This window comes from Uranotaenia lowii, chromosome 2, assembly GCF_029784155.1.
Source record: "Uranotaenia lowii strain MFRU-FL chromosome 2, ASM2978415v1, whole genome shotgun sequence".
In the NCBI taxonomy this organism is placed as follows: Eukaryota; Metazoa; Arthropoda; class Insecta; order Diptera; family Culicidae; genus Uranotaenia; species Uranotaenia lowii.
This window is the reverse complement of record NC_073692.1, coordinates 383,529,332-383,540,470: the sequence shown is the minus strand read 5'-3', so window position 1 is coordinate 383,540,470 and position 11,139 is coordinate 383,529,332. Positions and strand designations below refer to the sequence as shown.

The 11,139-nt window shown below is 35.1% G+C and overlaps 1 protein-coding gene across 2 annotated transcripts in view; it reads left to right on the top strand.

Moving 5' to 3' along the window:
- Positions 1-625: 625 nt before the first annotated feature.
- The window catches only part of LOC129749916 (cAMP-dependent protein kinase catalytic subunit PRKX), a 293,573-nt gene continuing 283,059 nt past the window's right edge, over positions 626-11,139 (top strand). The window contains exon 1 of one of the 2 annotated variants that reach the window (XM_055745041.1): positions 626-1,098. The gene's annotated coding sequence lies outside the window, so the exon portion shown is untranslated. Of the gene's footprint in view, positions 1,099-7,910; positions 8,073-11,139 lie in introns of those variants that run through there. The other variant, XM_055745042.1, reaches the window with a different exon arrangement.

The window sequence follows — 11,139 nt, the reverse complement described above, 5'->3', positions numbered from 1 at the left end:
TTACACCGTTTTAAAAACAATATCCCAAGCACTACTTTTCGACACTGTTTTTTGTTCGGTAGGAAAAGCAGGCCTTTATGCAACCGAAGTAAGGAAAATTGATATTTTAGTGCGAAGTTGCAAAAAAAAATCCTTCTGGCTACTCTGGTTAAATTTTCCCGAGCGAGATGCATTTCCTATCTTCCAAAGCTCCTATTTTCAAAGCTCCTCTATCCCTATCTCACAAAAGCTTCCTCTCTTGACCGAAAAACCAGCAAAATGCTCTCTGTTTACAAACAACTTGCTGCGCCATCACCCCACGCAGCAGGGGGGTTGATGTTTTGTTTTGCTGCTATTTCATTCACTCCCCCTTAGCATCTCTGGGTGACTTGGGGTGGAAGCCCTTATCAGCAGTAGCCGGGAAGAGTAAAATGCTCACCCGAGCAGTAATTTTCGCGCAAATAAGAGGGTTTCTCTTTTACTGCGCCGATTCGCCGGATGGATCTCTCATCCCGCGTTCAGAGCAGAGGGTGGTTGTTATTGAATGGAGGGCGGAAAAATCGCGCTCGAAGTAAGACTGAAACCGTCAAAACGAAGAGCATTGATCCATCCGTCGAGCGATTCGTCGTCGTCCGCCGGTGTCTAGCCAAAATTCAGTTCTTTGGGAACATTGGCAGCGTTAAGATTGGTTCGGTTGGTGCGCTTCCGACGAGTTTTCGTGCAATTTCGGTCGGTTTCATTTAACGTTTCGTTTCTCTGTGCACGCTGGATCGTTGGTGATCTCGTCTTTCTCGGCTACGCGAGATTTGTGTTTCATATCGTTGATTGATCGTGTCTGGATTTCTGATTTGGGAAGCAGTTGAAATAAAAAAGTTCTTGAAGAAAATATATTCAAAAAATACGAAGTTGGGGGGCATCGTGACTAGTGAAAAGTGAGTTTTGCGGCAATAATCTGAAGAAGATAAAAAAGGCTGACAGAAAATTTGTGAAAAGCTAAGTGCTATTTTAGATATATAAACGTGGGAGTTAAAAATTCAATTCAAAACAAGATAAAAATTAGTAAAACTACTGAAACTGTTACTGTGACCGGTGTAAACTTTGAAGTCGTTTGATAATCTGGTAAGAAACGAATTTTTGCTTTTGTGCAAAACTTGATTTAGCTCCAAAATAATGAATCAACACTGGACTTGTATCCTACAGCTCCATAATTTGATTTTTTTAACTTTCATACAACTAAGTCGTTCAAGGATTCCGTAGATAATCCATATAAAATATTGAAAATTTAAACCGTTTTACAAATGTGTGGTATTAAGCCTGAATATTTATTTACAATGGTAAAATCATCGGTATAATAATCGGATTATTAAACATATCTTTAACCTATTCATTTTAAATTTCCTAATAATAAGGTAACAATGCTCGCTCTCATTTATTTCTGTTATGTCGAATCGCTTCGTTTTAATAATTGTTTTTAAAAGAAAGGTAAAAAACGAAATCATCACCGCCGACTTATAGATACCCAGCTTTATACAATTTGATTTCAGAAATTCGATGCAGTTAACAGTTTTCCTCGTCGCGTTATTTTTTTTCACTATTTGGTGTTTAAATTTGTACCTATTAGCACGTTGCAAAATCATGTGATGTATTAAATCAGATAATTAGGGACATTGTGAAATTTTTACAATTTACAGAGATAAGTTTTTAAACATTTTTTCATAGAATCTTGACATTTAAGACCAAATAGCATAACATGATAGATATTTTGAGAAAATTTTCCAAGACTGCAATAAAATATAACCAAAAATTGAGAAGTTAATTAAACGCAAAATAGAAAAGATATAAAAAATGATAATAATAATAATAAAATTTGATAATTTTATCACTTAAATGACTTGGAAGCATTCATTTAATTCTATAGAATTGAGAAATGTGCGCACTCTCACTTCAACTTTAAACTACCGGTACTTTTTACTGTAATGATATTTTTATCTCAGATTTTCCTTAAATGGTTTATCAGCTATTACACTATAATGTAATTATTTGAAGTTTCCAAAATATTTGTGAGCTAAGATACAGGAACACTACAAAAATAGGACTTTTTTTCAACATTCAACATTCAAACTACAACATCGCAGAAAACATGTAACACATATTATCTAAATTTGACAAGATGATTTTTGAAATATAAAACAAACATATGTGAAGTTCTCGAAAAGGTTAATCGATTGAATAAAAAATTACGCTGGATATTGTAGATTTAAACTTTTTTTTTGTTTCGATTATAGTGGTTTTACCATTTTTTATGGCATTCGCGACTTATTTCAACGTTGCAGTTGGCGGACAGTTATTAAAAAACTTATCCGATACAACTGTGTTCGATGTTTACTCTTGGCCTCGAACTCACGGACATCGGCTCAGGAAGCAACTGGCTTGTCAACTGAGCTACATCACAAGCCAAAAAAAAAAAATTAAGTTGACTTAAACCAGGCATGTCAAACTAAGGGTATGCGGCCCGCGGCTTAGGTCGATGCGGCCCGCGTAGCCCCGTCTTAAATTGTCACAAAAAAAAACACCACTGATTTTTATGTAAAATATAACTGCAAAAAAAACTAAAGCTGAATGTACCGATTTAACTGATCTTGACTGCGGCCCTCTACGTCATAGAAATTTTTTAATGCGGCCCGCACACTTAAACGAGTTTGACATGCCTGACTTAAACTAAAAAATCTAACTGCTCTAGACTCTAGAATTTCTATTTATGGGAATAACTTGATTAGTCAATAAAACTCTGACAAAAGTGAAGAAAATGAAAAATGATTCAATTGAATTTTAAAAAAATGAATCTCATGAACTTTTTTTTTTAATTTTTGATGAAATTGTTTGCAAGTTGTTGGGTAGAAAATATGATTTTCATATGGACACATTCGTCCAAAAGTCTAGAGATATACCTTTTTTTTAAATCGTAAAAGTTCAAAAAGTATGTTATACATATTACGAAAATTGATTTATTCTTGATAAAAAAAATTGAACAGGAAATATAATCAGAGTTAAATGTTAAGGAAGTTCAAAGCTGAATAGACAGTGTACATGCTTTTAATTTCTTTGAAGGTAGGGGGATAAGGGCATCACGAGCACCAGAAGTGAACTGAGCACCCCTCTTTTCTGAGGAAAAAAGTATTTTCTCTAATAAATTTTCACGAGAAACAGTTTTGTAGTTCATATAATATTTATTTTGCACCCAAAAAGAAATCTCATTATCATCTTTACACAAATATTAAAAATAACCAACTAGGTGTGACTCAAGTGACGAAAATTTTATAATTTTTGAGCACCGGAAAAAAGCTGTTGTACGCACTGCAACATGATGTACACATTGTTCCTCAATTTCACTATCATTAAATTTTGAATTTTTCACTATAATCAATTCCATTCATCATTCATTGATCGGGGCACGATGAGCATTTTTGGCCTCTATGAAGTCAACTGAATTGAAGAACTTGACTAAGTTACATCTGACGATTTAGCCTATTGGTAATGTGTCGGAGAGGTAAAAGTATATTCTCTTATAAAGTGCCTAGAAACAAACGTTCACCAGAAGATCCCTTTTTTCCTCAATAAGATAAAGAACATTTTCGCTTTGAAAATCTGTGAATTTATGACTTATACATTTGCTTAAATAATTTCTTGAATTTTTTTAAACTCTTACTCTATTATAAAATTATTTTTTAAATTTTACTATCCTAATGATTGAAACCCTTTTCTTAATATGAAGAGTTGATTTTCATACGTTTCAAATTTTGTTCCTCAAATTTGAAAGTTCAATAAATCTAGTACATTTCAACCTTCGGGACCTTTTTTCACTGGAAGAAAAACATAACATAAATTGAACACCATTGCAACTTATACTTTTGCACGGACAAAACTTGAAGCAGGCTAAAAATGCTTAGTAGATAATGAAATTTCTATATATTTTTCTACGTGGTAGAGCACGTGGAGTAATTTTTTAATGCTAACGCCATCAGTACCGGTGTATTAATCACTAACTATGCAGTTGAGACACGAACCTAAGGTTAATGGAAATTTGGTGCAGTGTTATATCAGTTTATCAGTTGTTAAAAATTCAAAATTTTGATTGAGGTTCAAAAAATCAATTTTGGAAAAAACGTATACAATTTTTAAATGCTGTAAAATCTGTGAATATTTCTGAAATTCTTTGTTCTGTTACCTGATTCTGTGATGAAAGTTGGCTCAAATTCTTCGAAATTATAGATTTTTCTGTGCTTTCGGCAACCTTGCTCACCAAAGTTGAAAATTACTTTCGAAATTGATAATTTATTTCTATACGTGTTCTGAAATTTCTACCAAACCCGGTTAAAGTTTGAAAATGGTTAGATTACAATATCTTTGGTAATAATAGCTTTTCTCCAAATAACCTTTAAAAAAGTAGATTTGTTTTCTTTTTTCAATTTTTCTACATATCTTCTCTAATATCTCATTTAAAGGTACATTGAAATAAAGTTATATAAATGCCATTAGTTAATTCCTTTTTAATTCTAAGATATTTTGAAAACTTTTTAATGTATATTTATAGCTTTAATTAAATAAACTTGTTAAAAAATTGGATTAAAAAAAAACAATGCTTGGGAATTTTTGTGGCCCGAAAATCTTTCTCATTTATAAAATTTGGCGCTCCGGCTGAAAATGTTGGTCACTCATGGTCGACAACTTGCGGCTCGCGAATCATTAACCTTAAGTGCAAAGATTAACTGTTGTTTTCAAAGAACAAAAACTAAGTTCAAATTATTTATTCCAAAACATTTTTTATTCGATCGAACACAAAAGTTGAGTTGTAGCAAAGTTAATCATTTACAAAAAAGAAGTTCTTATATAGCCTCTGTTTTGTTATCAAATAACGTAACCCTCATCAGATTTTATATACATTATGCACTCGCAAGTACTGTTTTGCCCTCTATGGAAAGTGTTTAGTTGAAATTTCCAAAATCGTATTTGAATTAATCAAGCATTTTGAAAAATATTTAAAACATTGAAGCGTAAAAAAATTAAAAAAAATATTGGAAAAACCACCTTAATCCAATCTTATTTATTTGAATTCAAGCGATAATTTTAATGTATCTCGAAATAGATAAGCATTCCAGATTGCCCAGTTTTAACCGTACTTGCCCGGATTTTAAAAGAAAAAAATTGGTAAATGTCCGCTCTGATTCGGTGGCCCAGAGGAAAAAGGCTCGGTTTTCTCCCAGATTATCCACAATTCTGACGAATTTTCAAATTTTAAGCTCGTTTTAGCGAAATAAATTCGCATATATTTTTTGGAATTTAGAAATAAGATTTAAACGTCGCTTATGAGCCTTGGTGAAAATGATTTTTCATGTATTCATTTTCCAGCTTTTCTCTTGTCATTTTATGGAAAATTCTTAGATTTTAGCTGAATTTATCCGGATTTTTTCTTGTTTTGAGTTTATTAATTATAAACCTAATGCTCGGATTTGCCCGGCCTGGATACGTACTGAAAAATTATGGAAATTGACCTTTGCATTACGAAGCTGTTTTTTTTAAATAATTTGTGATGCCTGCAGCCATTATTTACCAAAAGCACAGCAATTTTGAAATAAGTCTTAGTAACGAACATATTTTTTTTCATTTTTGATGAAAAGTTAATAAACGTTAATTTATTCCTATTCATTTTTGTTTTGAAAGTTTGAAAATATCCTTGAATTGATCTTGTCAGTTGAAATGTGTTGTTGCTTTATTTATTGTAACGCATTTTCAATTATGGCTACAAAATTACATAATTACAGATTGATTCTGGTTAAACTACAGATTTTATTACCAGTAATCTAAGCTTTAGCAAGCATTAATGAACAATCTACAATGTATTGAATTGCATTTTCCATTCCAGCAAACGCACAATACTGAAGAATCACATGTGACATAAAATGAGATGTTTGAGTTTGCCAGATGCACAGAATTCTGAAGACAAGTCCAATTGATGTCATGAAATTCGAAAATTCTAAATTTTTAATGACATATGTTACCAATGTAAGCATAAATTTTGAAGATGAAAATTTTCGGCTACTCATTCTTATTTGAATTTAACCTTATACTTCTGGATTTAAGAAAAGATTAGCTAAATCTGGGGAAATGTCAAGCTTGATAATTTGATTAAAATTTATTTCCTTTTACTTTTTCCCTTAACCCGAAATCTGCCAACGTATTAAAATTGATATTAAATCAATCCATGTTAGAAGAGTTGACGATCCAGAAGAGAATCCATGTACTGTATAATTAGAAACAGATTTAAAAAAAATATCCATGAGTTAGAAAAAACTCTAATGTTATTTTCGTAAAACTTATGTTTATTGAGCATCTATATATTTTGCTTTTTTTTATTACAAACAAAAACAATGAATTTTTAATATGACTCTTTGAAACTCTGAAATGTTGAAAGTTTGAAGTTTTTGGCTCTTCTACTTCTGACTCAAAAGGTTGCCGACCACTGATCTCTAGACCATTTGTTACGGTTGCAAGAGAGATGGGAAATGTTAAAAATGTACAAAAAGGACAAACGCATTTTGACGTTTGTCTTGACAGTGACAGTTTTTATTTTATCTAACAGTTTATTTTATTTTATTAATGACCTTTTAAACCCTGAGTGTTCATATTTAACAGTTGTCGGTGTTTTTTAACCTAAAATTTATTGCGAAGAGATTTGTTCACATAAACGAGCTTCGGTAAGTTGTAACGGGTACATTATAGAAACTTAATTATTAATCTTTCTAAACACATAGTTTGGCCAAGTGGTGATGTCAAATCCAATGTAGATTATTATCAAAATAAAACGGGTAACATAGATCAGATTATTGTTACCAATTACAAATGGAAAATCAATAGAAAAATAAAGAGCCAAAAATCATAAGTTTATTTATCAGCACCACCCCATCAATCATTAAATCAGTAAACCTTCAGCTAACGCCTTCAATCGACCGACACACTTCTCGTTGGAAGCATGACTTGGGTCTCCACCTCCTAGAGGACCACCGACCACGCTCTTGCTTTGGCGTCAGGTTAATGACCTCTTTCGTGTGCACTTTGTGCACCTAGATTTACGAAAGCAAGGGGATTGGTTTCTGGGATTCGGGTTCAGAAGGGGGAGACAAGGTCTATTCGGGAGCTCTTGGAAATAAGAATTAATTGTTTAACTTCCCGATCAGACTACGTCGTATCGGGTAGTTCCGGTTTCAAATTCGGGTTTGATCAGGCAGTCAGAGGGCTATAGAGGCTCATCTACTCACTTACCACTCGTAATCAGAAGAGGAAAGTTCGCCTAGTTGATTAATTACTAGCTCGCGTAATAGTTAATTCAATTGGTAAATTGTTTAAGTTCAGCTTGTGATCCCCAACTTGGTGTCCCACTTTAAAATCAATTCTCTCTCTTAAGCCCGTACAGAAAAAGTAGTAGGAAAGGTTGTGGCCAGTGTTAGAAAGGCAAGGTGTGATAAAACCCGAGGTACGTAAAAGTTAAACTTTTGAAAGGCCCTAGGTGAGACGAATTTATGTTTTGTGCTAGAACCCTCACCGGCTACAACGACCCGCAACGGGCACTAACGACGCCCGCCTGTGGCCGGCGACGCGGCTACCTGGAATCTTCGCCGCAGTCGAGGGGCGGTGAAAGGAGAACGGACAAGACCCATCTGACCAGGCGCCCTCGTAGACGAGGTCATCCGGGCGACGTGCCCACCATCGACTCTACAGCAACACGCCACCACAATTACCAGACCGATTTTACCACCCATTTGTCGTTGCGGTGGGGCTTAGAGTAAGCTCCCTTTAAGCATACGGTCAGATTGGCCAGCTTAACGTTTTGCGGTTTCATTTTAACAGCGGTCACAACTACGAAGCGCCGAGCCACGCGGTAACCACCGAGCAAAAAAAGGTGGTCTGCTGCACCAGCACCAGCACTTCATCCATAGCGAACTGATCGTCGAACGACAATACTGGACGGTTGGAGCACGGCAGCAAAACCAGCGAGGTTCGCCGTGAAACAAACCCCGCTGAAGCATTAATCGAAAAACGTGAGTACTCATACAAATCCGACATGTCGCTCTAGTGATTGAAACTGTACAGTATCATTTTCGAGGCATCGCAACCTTAGCCTTTACGTTGCGTTTGCGAAGGATTAGATCCGTCACGTTTTTCCGGCGGACTAATCGGAATTTGGGAACGGACAGGCGAGCCAAAAAGTAGCCATTCTTTTCACCACCCACGCGGTGGAAAAATCGAAAAAGTAAATGAAAATCAAATGATTTTCCCAAGCAAAATCGCTAAGTAATTTAGCGAAAAACCAAGCGTCTCCACCAACATGCACTGCTAGGTAGAATTAGAAAGAGGGAAAAAATCGTTTAGGCCTAAACAGTATTATGTAATCACAACACGACACACATTAAAATACAATAAATCCAACTAATTATTGTAAGCTAAATGCGAATGTTTTGACTATGAAAGTCTGATTGGGATAACTGGAAAGGGAGTCACACGCTGTTCGTTGTTCGGGATTTATTTTTGTTCCTTTGCTGCGGAGATTGGCCGCGAAACCAATCGATTTCTGTCTCTTCAGATCCAGGTAAGGGGTTTGGTCTTGTCCAATGATTAGCGCCCCTAGCTTGCTTTCGTAACGAACAGCTAACTCCCATTTCCTCGAACTTCTCTCGGGTTTTGTCTCGACTTCGGGGCGGCCCTCAGGGGTCGAAGTACGGATCCCTCTTTAGAGTCCCTTCCGCTTCTTTCCCAAAATCGGGAATCAAAAGGAACTCGCGACCGAGTCTCATCAGCTGGGCAAGATAAGAAAGGGTAGGTGGTCTTCCAAACGGAAGTGGCGCTTAAGCCACCTGCTTAAAACCGGAAGCGTGTCGGGCCTCTCGTTATAAAGTCGAAAACCGATTAACGAGGTTCGTTGAGAACAAAACATCATATTGATCAATTACCGAAAATTTTCGAAGTACAGAACTGTTTCTGTAGAATAAATTCCCGAACTTGATGATTTTCGTTTATTGTGCAGCAAACCTTTATCAACGATAATTGACCTTTTAAGCAGTTTTCTTTAATCTTTAAGATGTTAGTCTGCACGGTAATTTATTTCAACTAAATACAAATCAATAAATAAAAAAACAAAAATATTTTGTTCAATTTTCGGCTTTTCAGATTTTTACCCTCAAGTCATTTGTTTGAAAGAGAACTATCAATTTTTGAAAACTATATGGAAAATTTCGCAACACGCAAACGTTTAAGGAATGTTTTCTCGTAAAAAGGTTTTAGACACTTTTAGGTTTTTACCCCTTTGGCTCTAAGGAGCTCAATTCAAAGAATCTGTAAATTGGCTCTTGATCATTTGAAACGTTTTATGGAGCAAATGGTAGTATTTAAAATCATATTACATTTACTACAGATTTCTTTTATGTCAGTTTTCTTATTTTTTTGTAATCTTAATTTGGAGTCCGAAATGTGCCCATGAGCTTTTTGATTCACTTGTTCGTGTTTTTTCATTTTCAATTTATATTCGAAGATTAAATTCCCAATAAAAATCTTATTTATTAATTCTTAGTTAAGTCAAAATGCAAAATAGAACCCTCAAGTTCCATGTTCAAAAAAGGTTGAAATCGACCGATCACATCGAGTTAAACCAAAAAAAAGAGCCCATCCAATATCGTATCGTATCAAAATTTAATCTCGCCTAAAACACGCTACAGCGCAACAACAAACAACAGAGGCTTGAGGAAAAAAATCCAATAAATCACTCGAATTGCGACTGGTAATTACTTTTGGGTAATTTTTCGGTAAATCTTTTGCGACAGCTCAGCACCGAACCGAGCTAATGTTACTACTAGTAAACGGATTGAAAGAAAAAAAAAACCATCGCCATTGAGAGAGAAATCGAGACAGCAAAAAGACGCGACCGGGGTTGTGACTTCACTTTCTTCGACAGGTTAAAAAATTGGTAATATCGGCCTCGCTTTTGTTTCTTCAGCGCTTCGTTTTGGTTGAGCCAACGAAAACGAGACAGCAAGAAGACATTGATCTTATCAATCTGACAGTGTTTATGGTCTCTGGTAAATTTGCGCAAATTTTTGACCTCCTGTAGGCAAACCAGCAGTTGGTATTCGATAATGGTGTGGTTAAAATTACACAATGAATAAAAATAATTCACTGATTTGTTTGCTTAAATAAACCAAGTGTTCCAATTGATTTTTAAAATTGATTTTTTTAAAAGTATATTACTTTTAAGTTCAGACCATAAACTTATCATCTAACATTTCAAACCTTGAAACGTTGGATATTTCAGGCAGACAAAATAAAGATTCTTTCCAAAATTACTAGTGGCATATGGTTTGTTACTGAAAAATACATAAATTTCCACACATCCCAATCCTACTTGCAGCGATAATGAAGTGTAAGCATGAGTCTTCTTCGTTTTTTTCCTTTTTTTTGGCTTCATCAAAACAGAGTGTGATTAATTTATAAATATTCGCTCGATTTTCATTCGTTTTTTCAACTGTCAGTTGCACATGTCGATAATATATCTTAAAGTTGGGCCAGTTCAAACTATATGCTGGGCATGTGAAAAAAAACTTCGAATAAATTCACCTATTGGCCTGGAGGAAGTTTTCTTGTGGATGTTAATTAGGTTTTTAGCTGGATTAGAACACATAGGTACCTAACATATGCTCACCAGTGTGCAATTTGACGTCATACTTTGTTTGCGGTAAGTGCCAGTCATTATTTTCCTGTTAAGAGTAATAACAGCTAGGAAGAAAAATTAAACTAGAACACTTCATCGCTCTTTCCCGCAATAATCCACATAACGATGAGCAAATATCAAATGGCGTTACGGAAAACACACCAGTCGCACTTTTGATCGCATCATACTAATATACACAAAGAGCATGGATCGAGCCAGAGAGAGAGAGACCAAGAAGCAACAAGTGGGTGGAAAAATCTTTTCCACTTTCATATCTCAGCAATTTTCCTTCGGTTTGTTTTTTTTTTCATTTTTCATTTTGTTTTCATCTGGATCTGGGATTTTCTCTGTGGGTGGAGAGTAAGAGCAAGCCGCCACAAAACCCATTTCATAAACTATGGAATCTC